This window comes from Polypterus senegalus, chromosome 10 (assembly GCF_016835505.1).
Source record: "Polypterus senegalus isolate Bchr_013 chromosome 10, ASM1683550v1, whole genome shotgun sequence".
NCBI lineage: Eukaryota > Metazoa > Chordata > Cladistia > Polypteriformes > Polypteridae > Polypterus > Polypterus senegalus.
The window spans coordinates 167,178,590-167,194,639 of record NC_053163.1 but is presented as its reverse complement, the minus strand read 5'-3'; the positions used below and the strand labels follow the sequence as shown (position 1 = coordinate 167,194,639).

Below are 16,050 nucleotides of genomic sequence, written 5' to 3'. Positions count from 1 at the left end.
AGCCGGAAAAGGGTGGAGTGCCCTCTCAGGGTTGGGGGAGAGATCCTGCCCCAAGTGGAGGAGTTTAAGTATCTCGGGGTCTTGTTCACGAGTGAGGGAAGAATGGAGCGTGAGATCGACAGACGGATCGGTGCGGCGGCGTCAGTGATGCGGGCTCTGCATCGGTCTGTCGTGGTGAAAAAGGAGCTGAGCCGTAAGGCAACGCTCTCCATTTACCAGTAGATCTACGTTCCTACCCTCACCTATGGTCATGAGCTATGGGTAGTGACCGAAAGAACGAGATCGCGAATACAAGTGGCTGAATTGAGTTTCCTCCGCCGGGTGTCTGGGCTTTCCCTTAAAAATCAGGTGAGAAGCTCAGAGTAGAGCCGCTGCTCCTCCACATCGAGAGAAGTCAGATGAGGTGGCTCGGGCATCTGATCAGGATGCCTCCTTGACGGTGTTCCGGGCACATCCAACCGGAAGGAGGCCCCGGGGAAGACCCAGGACACGCTGGGGGGACTATGTCTCCCGGCTGGCCTGGGAACGCTTTGGGATTCTCCCAGAAGAGCTGGAAGAAGTGGCCGGGGTGAGGGAAGTCTGAGCCTCTCTGCTTAAGCTGCTGCCCCCGCGACCCGACCCCGGATAAACGGAAGAGGATGGATGGATGGATGGATGGATAAACTTAATAAGTTATAGCTTAATGAAAATTGCATAATTAGATCTGGACTACCCTATATTTATTTAGAGAGGGAGAAAGCCAGAAAAATTAGAAAGGAAGAGCGAAGTGATTTAAAAACATCCTTCTGGCACCGAGTTATTTTCACAATATCAGATATTTCTGGCCGTTAAGATAAAACAAAGAATGAAAATAATAAAAGCAAAAATTAACTGATAGTGGGGCAAAAGAGAGTGCAGGGCAAAATGGAACGCAAAACCTTGTTTAATCAGAACCAAAAATGCAGAGCATAAATGGAAATGGTGTACCTCCATGCGTCTTCTGTATCTCTAGGTTTGTCCTCTTGGAGCATGGAAATGAGACACCACCTTCCGGGATCGTTCAGTTTTTAATATCGTGCGACCCAAAAGGGCGGGGCTTCCTTCACTTCAGTGTCCTCAAAGGGTGGTTTCTCAGGGACGTGAAGGGTAAAGGAGGCAAGACTATTAGCGACATTTGTTCCTTTTATAACTAGAATTTTTTGTGTGCACCATCTGTTGGAATGAAAATTGCAATGCATTGTGTGTACATACATTATCAAATACATTCCAACAGACAGTACACTGAAAAACGTTAAGGCTGAGGTTTAGATAGATAGATAGATAGATAGATAGATAGATAGATAGATAGATAGATAGATAGATAGATAGATAGATAAAACTGTTTACATTGATTGCTTAGATCTTAGACATGTAGCACAGCTACTCCACCTTAATTTAACTATATACCTGTGCGTCTGTATAGTTGTGTGTTTGTCTGGTTGCTAGGTCTACATAACTCCTCCAGATAACACATCACAAGCATTTGTAATAATACATTTTATAACTACAAATGTGTGTGATGCGCCATCTGTTGGAATGACAAATGCAATACATTTTAGTGGCACATGCATTACAAAATACATTCCAATAGATGGGACACAGAAAATGTTAATGCTGATGTTTAGGTTGATTACTTAGACTTCGACCCATCTAGCACCGCTAGTCCACCTTAATGAAAGGATAAGTGTCTGTGTATCTGTTTGTTTTGGTCTGGTTGCTATGTCTCTGCCATTCCAACAGACGGTGCACCACAAGCATTTGCAGAAATAAAGTGAATTACTACAAATGTTTGTGATTCACCATTTGTTGGAATAACAAATACAATGCATATGTCTCTATTATTTGCCATTTCATATGGGATTCATAAAAGCAGTATTAAAGTGTGTGATGCACCGTCTGTTGGAATGACAAATACAATGTATATATCTTTATTATTTGCCATTTCATATCAACAACAACAACATTTATTTATATAGCACATTTTCATACAAAAAGTAGCTCAAAGTGTTTTACATAATGAAGAATAGAAAAATAAAGGACACAGTAAGAACAATAAAATAAGTCAACATTAATTAACATAGAATAAGAGTAAGGTGCGATGGCCAGGTTGGACAGAAAAAACAAAAAAAATTCCAGATGGCTAGAGAAAAAAATAAAATCTGTAGGGATTCCAGACCACGGGACCACCCAGTCCCCTCAGGGCATTCTACCTCACATAAATGAAACAGTCCTCTTTGGATTTAGGGTTCTCATGGAAGGACGATGATGATGGTCACGTAGACTTCTGCCTTTTAATCCATCCATCGGAGCATCATGATGCTTTGAGTAGGTGGTGGTGGCGCAGGCCGCCACCACAGAGAAACCGGAAAAAGAAACAGAAGAGAGAGTAGGGGTCAGTACGGATTTTAGAGCCACCATGAATAGTTATTATGATGAATTGAACAAACAGAGTATCAGGATTAAGTTAAAGTGAAGTTATGAAAAGGCCATGTTAAAGTATTCATATGTCATATTCATAGTATGGGATTCATAAAAGCAGTGTTAACGTGTGTGATGCGCCATCTGTTGGAATGACAAACACAATGCAAACATCTCTGTTGCTTGCCATCTCATATGGGATTCATAAAAGCAGTATTAAAGTGTATGATGCACTGTCTGTTGGAATGACAAATACAATGCATATGTCTCTGTTATTTGCCATTTCATATGGGATTAATAAAACTAGTGTGAATATTTGTGATGCACAAAGTCTTTCAAGAAAAAAGAAAATGTAGGAGCAATTTCCAATGCAAATTCCCTCAACAGTACGTTAGAATGAAATCCTGAAGCTGAATAGTAGGGAGTCCAAGAACAAAATGCAAACTCCAAATCAAAGTACCGGAGGTTAGCCAATAGCGCCAGTGCATAGGCAACCTTTTCTTAACATCCTTGACGTTAACCCAAGGCATCTCTCAGGTTAGGAGTTCTTGGGATTAACCATTTTTACACAGTAGTACTAGGAGAATTCTGTTTTGATTTAATATAAAACGTTAAGACTGAATAATGTTTGGGACAGGATTCTCCTGCCATCTAGTGGATGGAATAACATCATGCAGCAAAAAAAAAAAAAAAAAAAAGTACACACAAATAAATATTTCAATGCATTTTGCCACTCTAAGGTAACTCACAAATATTTGTGACTGGGGTGGAGACTTCAACCAAAAACACAATGGCGTGTAAATGAAAGGCTGTAAAGCCAGTTTTAGAACAAACTGAAAGTGAAGCATTAGTTGAATGAAGCGATAGTGACGACATTGTGAGCTGGTCATCAGATGTTGTCATGGATAGTGAAATGAATGCATATGGCACTGTGCTGTGATATGCCTGCTGAATTCAGTTGCTTGTGGGTTCACTGTGGTGTGACAGCAGGTGCGTGGCAAAAAAAATCATCACGACTGTGATCAAGACAGACGGTTACAGTGTCCACGATGCAGCAACTGTCAATGCTCATCTCAGGGGATGATTCATGAATTAATTTCTACTAGGACTGACTACTGCAATTTGGTCTTCACTGGATGTTCAAACTGTTTTTCATACAGCTTCCAGTTACCGTATATGCTCACATATAACCCAAAAAACTGATCATAAAATCAGATCCCAACTTATATGCCCGTTCAAAAAGGCTTCACTTTTTCTTTTTTACATCTTCTTGCCTCCTCCAGTCTTGCATCAGTTTCTCAGACGCATCAAATTTTTTTGCAGCAGCGCTGTTACCAATTTCTAATGACATTTCATTTTAAACCAGCTTCATATTTTCTTCCTTTGATCGAACGCTCCATCGTAGATAAGGGATGCTCTTACAATAAAGGTGGATGAGGGTGTGAAATACAAAAAACACAAATCAGTGCAAACGTTGCTTCGGAATAGTTCGGGTATTACCGTGGGGCTGTTACCTGGGGATGGTCCCTAGCAGTGATTTATAGGCATCCCTGTTTCTAGGGGGTCCACTTATAAAATGCAAGAATATAGGAGAGCAAGTTTAAACTCATAATAAATACAAAAAAATGACATGGGAAACGTAATTAGACAAAAAAAATAACGTTATTGACATAAACAGTAGTCACGTAAAGGCAGCTTTGCTAATTACTGGGTTAATTCAGTTTATCTTTAAAGAGTCAGTTCCAATGTATTATTAGAAATGAACTTCACGATATTCACTGAAGTTACATGCAACACAGAAATGTGAGGACAGTGGCAGCGGGCATCGATTGGGCTCAAGTCACAACTAGAGGGCGCAGAACCTTATAAGTTTATGATAATATTCTTGATTTGGTGGCCCATGGTCATAAAAAGTGATAAAAAAAAAATCGGAGAGACGTGGAATAAAATAAGCAAGTCGTGTGGTAATGAGCAGGATCTTAGGGGCATCAGAATGGTAACGTGTGCAGCCCCGGAGTCAAATTAGACCCGCTTAGGCGGCACGACAGGACTGGGACAACAGCAGGACAGCGAGACGAGGCCAGCAGAGCTCACGGCCAAAGGGCACAAGAAAAAAGAGCAGGCGAGTTCGTCACGTCTACCTGCAGCTCTGAGTGTAGGCGCATTAACACCGTCGGACTTACAACGCAGGTGTTTACTGTGAAACATGCGGCATAACATAGGAATGAGGCAAGAGCAGCATGCTGAAAAAGTTGTAGCAGGCACCAGACGAGCAATGAAACAAAACACTTGGACAATAGAAAGAGTAAGAAACGTCACCGGCCGCTCAGTGGAGCCCCCACCCCGTTCAGGGCCTGGAGGGGTGTGCAACGAGTAAAGGCAGCGCGATGAAGGGCAGTGCGAGGTGCAGCGCATGAGAAAACGTTAAGAAGAAGAAGAAGAAGAAGAAGAAGAAGAAGAAGAAGAAGAAGAAGAAGAAGAAGAAACAAAACAAAAAGCAAACGAGTTGGGACGGGAACATTCAAAATGGAAACCATACGATTATGATGGGGCAGACAAGCAGCCTCACGGCAAAACGGAAGGTTCAGCAAGGAGGAAGTGAACACCGATACGGCAGCGCAGCACAGGCTGAGCCAAACGACAGGACCAAGCAGGCGAACTGGGATAACGGGGAAAATAAAGACAAGAACGCAAATATGCATTATAATAAAGGAGTTAGATAGATAGATAGATAGATAGATAGATAGATAGATAGATAGATAGATAGATAGATAGATAGATAGATAGATAGATAGATAGATAGATAGATAGATAGACAAAAGGCTTGACGTATCACTGCGCACGGTGCGAGTGGTGACGTGTTGCCTGTTGAATTACACAAGTAAGTATTTCACTGGACTCTGCACACGTGATAGCATGGACCCTATAGTATAAAATGCATATTTAAAGTACTAAATAAGAGTCAGATAGACGGTAGTGTGGCATAGTGGTGACATGTGGTGACAGATAAACAGACTGGAAAAGAGGCTGACGTATGAGTGAGGAGGGCCCCGTATAGCTCCCCCTCCTAAAATCACGATTCCCCCTACCATCGGCTGTGCTCGGCATAGCGCGAATAAATCGCTCCTGCAAGCGAACTATGATATTAGTGCGGTAAGAGAAGTCGCAAAATCAATCGGAATGTTCAAGCAGATTATGGAAAAAAGCCCGATCTAAATCCGTTACGTTGTTCTCTCATGAAAAGGACAAAGACATACAAACAGACAAACAGACATTAGATTATATACAGTGGGATGCTTCATTTCACTTCTCAAATATCACTGTGTGTGTCTCCTATATGATATATTTAACTGACATTTTTTATCGTAACAACCAACGATTTATACAGGAAAATAATGACTATTATCAAGGTTGCCCAAACTTTTGCATCCCACTGTATATAAAGATAGATAAAGCACTTTCCTGTCCGTCGGTGTTATATAGTGCCCTATATTAACATGTTTATTATAAAGTGCCTTTCACATCTATCTATCTATCTATCTATCTATCTATCTATCTATCTATCTATCTATCTATCATATAGTGTATTTCATATCTATGTATCTATTATATAGTGCCTTTCACATCTATCTATCTTACAGCAGCTTTCCTATAGCCATTTGTTTTACATACATATAAGAATGACATTCGTATTGATCTATTTTAGCAATAATAATCAGCGCAAGTATGAATGGATTGATTTCTTGAAGAAAGAAAGAAAGAAAGAAAGAAAGTGTTAAACAGCACAATTCACGATTGGGAATTCAAGTTCATCAAAAAACAACGCAACAAAGAAGCCCATCGACTTGTCTGCGTGGCCTTTTAAAACAAAGCCCGGGTGAAGCTGTTTTTAGCTTTTTCCTTTATTGCTGTAAAAGCTCCGCGGGCAAAAATATTTATCAAGCAATGGAAAAAGCATTAGTCATGTGCTCAGATGAATGAGGATCAGCCCACAGGTGCCCTTGCCAGCCTGCACCAGGGCATCTCGTGAAGAGCCGGCGCGGCGCATGCAGCTCGTCGCTCTCGGGCTCTCCAGATTCGCCCGTCGCGATTTTTCAGATTTTTAGAAGTTGGGCGCTTTGCTGAAACTTTCAACCCGAACACCCCCCAATAACTACCCACCCAATCGCCCCTACACACACACAAACACACCTCCCCCGGGCAAGGCACACTTTAATTAGCGGCCATTGATTTATAAAATTATCCAAAAGGCAGCGCCATCTCTCATAGAAAGGACTTTTAGTGCAACCCGGAGAGGTGCCTGTGGAATGATTAAAGCGAACCGTGTAACTAATTAAGACGGGAAGTATTCGGAGTCATAATTAGAATTGCTAATGGAGGAATGTGTCCCGAGTAAGAAATATATGCAACTTCAAACTCGATAATCAAGTCTGCAAGGAATGCTGGAAATTGTTTAGAAAAAAGGCCAAAGCGCACATAAAGAAATATTACATTACAGGGCATACGAAATGTGCGGAGACTGATTAAATATTCAAAGATGCCCGCCTGGCATATTCACTAAAGATTCTCTATCAGGATCGCGCCCAGGTCGTCGCCACAAAGACGTGAAAATGTAGGAATGTCAGTAAATATAAGGATCTCGGGATAAAGAAGCAGACCCCATTCACGGTTTGCAAAATAGGGCGACCTCCGAGAGTTGTTCCGCTTTCTGAGTTTCCTTTGATGAATCGGTGGTCCGCACTGAGCGAGCGCTGCAACTGCGTCTGTGAGCAAAATAGGTACAGTTGAGACAGCATTCTAAAACCAGCTCAGTCCAGTTCAGGGTCTCGGGGGCCAGAGGTTATCCTGGCAGCACCACGTACAAGGAAGGAACTAATCCTGAAGGACCACCTGCTCCAGGGGTCAATCAAACCTGCACTGTTTTTGCAAATGTGGCAAGAGAACTGCAACACCCATCTTAACATAGACAGTGAGTGAGGGCAGGATTGAAACCAAGGACCCTTAATTCGTGAAACATCTCACCTCACCCCATTTCACCCCATCCCATCTCAACTCACCTCACTCATCTCAGACACCTGATCTCACCCCATCTCATCTTACCTGATTACATTTTGTCTCACCCCTGCACCTTATCCCATCTATCTATCTATCTATCTATCTATCTATCTATATATCTATCTACCTTTCTATATCTCCTCTCATCTCACACCTAATCTGATTTCACTTTACCACATCCCATCTCATCCCACCTCATGCCATCTCACCTTACATCACCCAATCTCAAGCCTGCACTAGTGGCACGCTGGATATGCAGGTCACCCCAGAATTGCAGGTCTTTAGTGAAATTTCTCCATCAAAGCACCACCATCAAATGACAGCTTTGGGTGTAACTACAGATCAGGACCAGAATGACAGCCATAAAGCTCCTTTAACTCCATACGTTCACTGACCAGTTATTAAATTGATATTGCATTACGCTTTATTGCATGTTAAGCTGCTATACAAAATGAAGACTGTCACATGGCCTTATGATAAGGACAAATGATACTTTTCTTGATGTGTTAATGTAGATCCCTTAGATTCATTGCTATTTTGCTGGTTTGATGGACATTTTGTTCATCTACACTCACCAGTCACTTTATGAGGTACACCCTGCTGGTACCTGGTTGGACCCCCGTTTCCTTCAGAACTGCCATAATTCTTCATAGCGTTGATGCACCAAGGTGCTGGAAACATTCCTCAGTTTTTTGGTCCATATTGACATGTCATGCAGTTGCTGCAGATTTGTTGGCGGCACATCCATGATGCAAATCTCCTGTTCCACCACATCCCAAAAGTGCTCTACAGGATTGAGATCTGCTGACTGTGGAGGCCATTTGAGTCCAGTGAACTCACCATCATGTTCAAGAAACCAATCTGAGATGATCTGAACTTTGTGACATGGTGTGTTATCCTGCTGGAAGGAGCCATCAGAAGATTGGGTACACTATGGTCATTAAGGGATGGACATGGTCAGTGACAATACTCACGTAGGCTTTGCCATTTAAATGATGCTCAGTTGGAACTAAAGTGTGCCAAGAAAATATCCCCCAACACCATTAAACCACCAGCCTGAACCGATGATACAAGGTGGGTTAGATCCATGCATTCATATTGTTGAGCCTACCATCCGAATGTCGCAGCAGAAATCGAGACTCATCAGACACGGCAATGTTTTTTCCAATCTTCTGTTGTTCAATTTTTGTATGATCTGCAGTCACGGCTGCCTGTTTTTAGCTGACAGGAGTGTCACCCAGGGTGGTCTCCTGCTGCTGTAGTCCACCTGCTTCAAGGTTTGACGTGTTGTGTGTTGCTCTTCTGCATATCTCAGTTGTAACAAGTGCTTACTTGAGTTGCTGTCCTATCAGCTTGAACCGTCTGGCCATTCTCCTCTGACCTCTGGCATCAACAAGGCATTTTTGCCCAGATAACTGCCACTCCTCCCTTATTCAGACCATTCTCTGTAAACCCTAGAGATGGTTGTGTGTGAAAATAGCAGTAGATGACGAGTTTCTGAAATACTCAGCGCAGCCCGTCTGTCACCAACAACCATGCCACATTCAAAGTCAATTCAGTCCCCTGATGCTCAATTTGAACTTCAGCAGGTCGTCTAAATGTCTACAGGCCGACATGCGTTGAGCTGCTGCCATGTGATTGGCTGTTAACAAGCAGTTGAACAGGTGAACCTAATAAAGTGGCCGGTAAATGTATAAGGTGAAGATTTATTTATTTATTTATTTATTTGTATGTATCATCGGTTTATTTTTGTACCAAGACCGCCAAATGATTGCTCTTACGCTTTGCAGGACTCAGTCCTGGGTGGGACAGTAGCCCCTTGGCACCTCCGTTCAAGGCGACTGACTACATTTGAAATGCAGTTGGTGGAATTTCTTCCACCTTTCCAATTCAAGCACGAGTTGCAGCTACAACCCCAGGGTCCGAAACCCAAACCCCTTATTAAGCACTATGCCACACGCCATGCGCAGCCCACGATCTCCAATTCTCCCAACGTCTTTGAAATGTAGAGGCGTGGACGGGATTTCGAACTCAAGTCCACGTAAGTTGAGAAGTTGGCATTTATCACTAAGCCACATGCAGGCTGTTTAGAGAGTTTACCAAAAATGGTATCCGTCGGCCGTGCCAACTCTTTTTTTCTTCTATAGGAGAAGACGCTAAGAAGAAAGCAAACGGCGTCGAGTCGAGCTCAGATTGCGAACTTCACTCCGTGTGTGTCTTAAGGAAATGTCGTAAGTGGTGAATCGCTACATTTTTGGAAGGTGTGGAGTGGGGGGTGTTGACTGAGGATGGCGTCGGACCGGCCGTGGGGGACGGGGGGGGTGGAGTGTCTGTAGCTGGGGGTATTCGTTATGTCCATAAGGGCGGGGGTATCGGTACTCCTCGGTTGCGTGAAGGGAGAGAGAGAGAGAGAGAAAGGGGGGTCGCCTCGGTTCGGCGTGAAGTTCATTTGCAGGGATTTTTTTTTTTCGCCTCCAGATGCCAGACTCAGCCCCTCCAAACGGCAGTAACCGCTATGTTATCTGCGATTGAATGAGCTCTAAGGAATCAATTCAGTGTCAGAAGCCGCCGGTAATCACACCATTTCGCTGAAAGACAATCCATCAAGAAATAGACTCGGGATCCCAGCTCGGCGGCAGGAGCTCAATCTTCGAATAATGCCAGGGAAGAAAAAAAGGGGCGGGGAGCTCCAACTCAATCTAAAAGGTAAAGACATGTGAAATGGGGGGATTGCCCAGGGCACGGAGCCTGAATGTAGACGCGCCGCAAACGCTCCAGTGATGCGGCTTACGCGCTCCCAGCCCTCGGACGCGTTCTTACGTTATCGTTCAGAGTGCTTACGGATTTTACAAAAATACGGACTCTTAGTCAGACGGCTTCCCAATGGGATTTGGTGAGGGTCTGGAGGAGGGTTTCGCCTGCGATCGGAAGAACAACACCACGAAATTCAGAGCAGCAGACTACTCAGTGGCTCCTCGCGGCTCCGACCCGATTGGCCCCTGACGAGCGACCCCCTCTGCTTGGCCGCGCCCGAACCCGTAAAGCCGGAGAGTTGTGAGGCAGCGGAGCTGTGCGGCAGTGTGACGGAGGGCTTGAGTTGCCGGCGAATGAAAGGAGAAAGGGGAGGAGGACGAAGGCGAGAAGACATGGTCTCGGTTTAGGTGAGTATCGCGGTTCTGATTACGAGAGCGGCGTGCCGGGATAGCCATAGCACTTGTGGATTTTCGGGACTCCAGGCTCGTCCTTGTGGTTGCATCATGCGTGTGTGTGTGACTCTGAAGGTGTGTGGGCAGCGGAGGTGAAAAACTGGGCATTTTGGGTTGCAAAGCCTACTACCCCTTTGGGGTGCCGAGGAAAAGAGCCGCGAAGTGTTCGACTTGATCAAAATGCAAATGGGGGGCTTAAAGTGAAAAGCAGAATCACCTGCAATTCACCGGCTAGTGAGCAAGCGAGCGCTAAAAGTCCCGACAATTTAACTCGAGTCACTCGCCGCTAAACTCACTTTACAAGCTGAAAACCTGACTCATTTACTACGACCGACAGCCCACAGCTCGCACAACGGGGGAACAGACGAGCCTGAAGCAGCAGATGAGCAAGCGGCGCTTCGCGAGACAAACCGTCCGGTCTCAATAGGAAGAAACGAAAACTTAACAGTCCCTGACTGGCGACTTCGAGGGGAAAAGCTTCGAAAAGGAAAAAGGCGACCCGCCGCCTCCTTCCTCCCCAGAGACTCCGAGCTCTGCCGGCTTGGCAAAGCTTTTGCATAAACTGGTAGCTCCGAGTGACACACGGACTGCGGCAGAGATTTTATCAGACCTGCTGGCAGATCGGGAATCTTAAAAGTGTGCAAAAGAGTGTGAATGAGTAAGCAGAGGGGGCTTTTTGGGGTCTCTGACATGTAACTCGAACGGGCACTGCGGCTGATCCTGTGTTATTCTATACACATCGAGTTAATAATATTGAGCTTTACTCGGATATCTATCTGTCTATCTATCTCTATCTATCTATCTATCTCATACATTTTAATTCCTAATGTATATTACAAAATGCAGTCTTGCACAACTCATATATATATATATATATATATATATATATATATATATATATATATATATATATATATATATATATATATATATAAAATGTGTCTACCAAACAAATATGAAAGGTAAGTTTGAGGTATCACTGGTCATTGTTGGGGGGTGGCGACGTGTTGCTAGGACATTCAATTTAGAATTTCAAAGGGGTTCTGTACACGTGACAGTACTGACCCTATGAAATTGATATGTAAGGTACAATAGAAAGGTAGTTGGGATCGGTACTATGTAAACGATTAACAGATCGTGTTTTCACATCTTTCTAGCAGCTTCCCTATCCATTTGTTTTATATAGTGCCTTACACAAATATATGTCAATTGTTTGTGTGTGTCCTGCGGTGGGTTGGCACCCTGCCCAGGATTGGTTCCTGCCTTGTGCCCTGTGTTGGCTGGGATTGGCTCCAGCAGACCCCCGTGACCCTGTATTCGGATTCAGCGGGTTAGAAAATGGATGGATGGATGGATGTATAAAGACTTGCATTATTTATTCATTTGTCCATTGTATCGTGTGTCAATATCTATCTAATGGCATTATTATTATTAAAAAAGTTTTATATAATAGTTGTGCATGACACAATTATTAGATAAACAGACATCCGTTTTATGTAGTGCCTTTTATATCTTTATTATATAACAACTTACCTCTCTGTCTGTTTTTACTTTAGTTCCATACATACACTGATATTTATTAAATGGTCCCATACATATCTGTCCAATACCTTTCATTTAATTATATAGTGACTCTCTATCTATCTGTCTATCTATCTACCTATCATTATTATTATTATATAATACAATAATAATAATAGACAGTTGTTTATGGCACTATGTAATTAATCAATAGAGAGATGTTTTATATAGTGCCTTTTCTATCTGTTATATTAAAGCTTTCATACTGTATAATGTGGTGCCTTTACATATCTGTCTATTAAGAAGTGTTTTAATATCTATCATTTAATTATATAGTGCTTTTCTATCTATCTATCTCTTAATAATGCAGTGCTTGAGGCAACAGTCTCCAATATAGTGCCTTACATATATTTTTATATACTCTAGAATGTTTCAATAATCTGTCTCTGCTTATTATCTAGTGCCTCTCACATCTGTCTCTCTGTCTGTCTCTGATATTCAAGGCTAAGACTCTGCCCATCCATCCATCCATCCATCCATTTCATAAGCAGGCTTTCAGGACTGGTACCCTGACATGAACTATAGGCACTCAAGGACCCTCTCTGTCTCGACTGCCAGTTCATCACCGTCACCAACCTCCCGTCACTTTGACTCTGTTAATCTCACTTGGCAGATTGTTTTTGGACCACTGAAGAATGAGCTGATGGGAAAAACCAAAATGGAACTTTGAGGGGGTTTGGGGGGGTGCAACCCCAGATTTTGAAATCAGCAATGGTTCAAGACGTTTTTGACCACTGACCCCAAACTGTATTTAAGCAGAAAGGAATCCAATATACCTAAATAGAGAAATAGAGAAATGAATACAAAATAGATGGAAGAAGAAGGGAGTTATTATAATAAAAATTCTGCAGGGATTTGTCAGAGTGCAGCTCTACACGACAAGTGCTCCGATTTCTTCATGGTTTCTTCTGGAAGGTAAAGGTTTGTCTTCCAATTCCCCATCTTCCTTCCAGGGCTGGATTAAGACATTTACAGACCTTGAGCACTTAAAAGATTTTGGTGCCTCTCAACCTCTATTACTCCTGTTTTATTACTTTGTATTATTTTACGTGTGTGTGTTTAGATAGGAGGAGAGGTTAGGAGCACGCGATGATACAGCGCATTGCCGCACCCACCATATGATAAACCAACTCAGGATCCCGATGCCCTAAGCACCCGCTCATTTTGCTTAACGGTTAATCCGGCTCTGCTCCCCTCCCTATCTCCGCCTCGTCTCTTGACACCTCCGCCATGCTGGCACGTAGCTCTGGTCAGTTTGATGGACTGTTCTCATTTGTGAGCCAACAAAGCTCCAAGGCCACATGCTCCTAATCACCTTTTATGAAAAAAATGTTGATCTCCACAAGTCAAGAAACAGAAACGAGAGAGGCTGTCCATCAACCCTGGAGCATATGAAGCCTATTGACCTCTTTACGGGGGCCGCTGCTCCCTCGTCTTCGAAGTGCTAATTGTTGTGTGGCGGCCAAACTGTTAGGCGTCAGTAATCTCCATATTGGAAATTCTGAGCTGCTATCTGTGGTGCTGAGTGACTCCTCTCTGCTGTTTTTGGATGCCCTGGTCGGCTCGCTGCTGTTGTGTATCTCGGGGCTTTTTTTGATATCACGCCTGAGCCTTTTGCTTGCATGTTATTCTCTCTCTTTCTTTTTTTTTTTTTTGTCTTCAGAAAATGCAGAGAGTTTCTTTCTTTCTGGAGGGGCCGTCACTTTGGGGGGGGAGCTTTTCTCTCATCTCCAGCCGAGAGTTAAGGCTGCATCTGAATTTCAGGATGTGCCTAGCAGTCGTCTCATTTTCGCTTGGCCTTTCTGACTGCTCTTGGCTCTGCTGTGCTCCCGGTGCTGGTGTGCACCACAAAGGGCATTGTATGAATTGAAGATTAGACTCTCGAAATGACCGTTCATTAGTTACTGTACGAGTGAAATGATTTATATGAAACTCTGTGTGAAACTCGCCTATAAAATCTGTTGGTGTTACGCCATAAGTGAAATTCACACGGTACCAAAAGTGGGGTACGACTCGACAGATCTTCGGTTTCATTCTGTGCTGCTAAAATCTCTTTGCCTGAGTTATGTGGTTGCAAGTGAGCTTCCAGAAGGATCCTGGCTTAGTTTAACTTACGGGGATGGGCAAAGTGAGGACTTTGACACTAAATGAATGAACAGTGCGAGGTGGAGCTGCTGGTGTGAATGTGTAGGCAGACCGTGTGTGAGCGAGATGAGAGCTCGGAGAGATGCCTGGAAGGAGTCGTTTGTTATTGTTCCTTGGACGCTTGTTTTAAGCTTCTTTCCTAACCTTTCCTCCCAGTTATTTCTTCTTTCGAGACTCTTGATCAAATTTAAAAATTTGTTTTCAGCTATTAAAAATTTGATTTATGTCATTTCGGATGCCATTTTGTTTCTCCCCTAAGTGCCACCATTCATCGCAATGTGACATCAGTTGCTGTGGTGTAGTCCCAGAAGTGATGGGATTGACCTCATCGGTGGCAACGCTATCGAGAAACGTCATCATCTGAGTTTTCAGATATTCGGGAGCTAGCAATATTATTATTTTGTCTGCAAGAAGATGAGGATTTGAGAGCGTACCATTGAGATGAACGAAAGGGTTCAAATTAGGAGGTCAAAAGACGCGACACACGTGAGACAACTCATTGTCAACTTTTTTGTTAACAGTTGGTTAGAACCTGAAAAATATGACCAAAAATGATCATGAAAGGACATTTGACAAAGGGGTTTAGGATCTGCGACTCAAATGAGGAAGTGACCTTTCAACCAGCCTTTTAATCCGTTGTGTTGTGGTCGCCCAAGTAAAGGCACGTCAGCAACTCTGGAATTATTTTGGGGTGCCTTCACATTTACGAACAGTGTTCAACAAAAACTGCCCTCGATGGTGTAAGAAAACCACAAAAAAGAGCAATGGCCACGTAGTGGTGTGGCTTCTAATTAACTTGACTCTGCTGATGGGTCGTCTGACTCCTTTGATCTTTCATGGCTTCTTTCAGATCTGGCAGCGGTGTCAATCCAGTGTGTTCTTTTTCCTGTTCCCCTGACCGCTCCTATTATTACAATGAATGAGATCACATTACATGGCCAAAGCAGGTGATTCCCAGTCTGGTGATCTTCGCTTCCAGTGATTCTCCTGGCTTAAGAACCTCTCTGTTCCTCACTTTCATCAGTCATGGTGTGTAGAGCCGCTTTCTCTGGCACCATCGTTTAAATGAATCAGTCTTCCTTCTGTCTATTTTGTTCATCGTTCAGCTTTTGCACCCATACGTTCTTGGGGGAACACATTAGCACAGACTATGCTGCACTTGGTTGAAAGGCTAATGTCTTTCCTTTTCCAGATCCTATCCATACTGATCACTGATCTTCAACCTCTCTCATTCTTCTTTTTATCTCGAGGTTGGATTCTCCACCGTGGTCAATCATGAATCCCAGATCCCATGGGCGAGTTCAAATTCTTCTTTGTCATTTATTCATCACAACTTCTCCATTTCCAGCTGTTGTCCTAATTTTATGGTTTCTTGTTGCTGAGTTTCAGTCCCATTTTTCTTCCACATTTTGTGGATCGGTCATTTTATATCCTCCTTGTTTTCTGTGAGCAGGCTGGCATCGTCTGCATGAATTAGGTTGCTAATGTTTCTGCTTGCAGTTTTCACTCCAATTTCGGACTTGTCCAAGTTTTCATTTTCTCATGCATCTCACCTCATCTCATTTTCTCAATTCGCTTTTCCTGGAGAGGGTCCTGGTGGCAACTGGTCAGTCCAGACTTCCCTGTC

The 16,050-nt window shown here is 43.3% G+C and overlaps 1 protein-coding gene across 11 annotated transcripts in view; it reads left to right on the top strand.

Moving 5' to 3' along the window:
- Window positions 1-9,933: 9,933 nt before the first annotated feature.
- LOC120537999 (voltage-dependent R-type calcium channel subunit alpha-1E) overlaps window positions 9,934-16,050 on the top strand; it is a 368,732-nt gene continuing 362,615 nt past the window's right edge. For 8 of the 11 annotated variants that reach the window (XM_039767331.1, XM_039767338.1, XM_039767337.1 and 5 more), the window contains exon 1: window positions 9,978-10,652. The gene's annotated coding sequence lies outside the window, so the exon portion shown is untranslated. Of the gene's footprint in view, window positions 10,653-16,050 lie in introns of all 11 variants that reach the window. The other 3 variants (XM_039767335.1, XM_039767334.1, XM_039767336.1) reach the window with 2 other exon arrangements.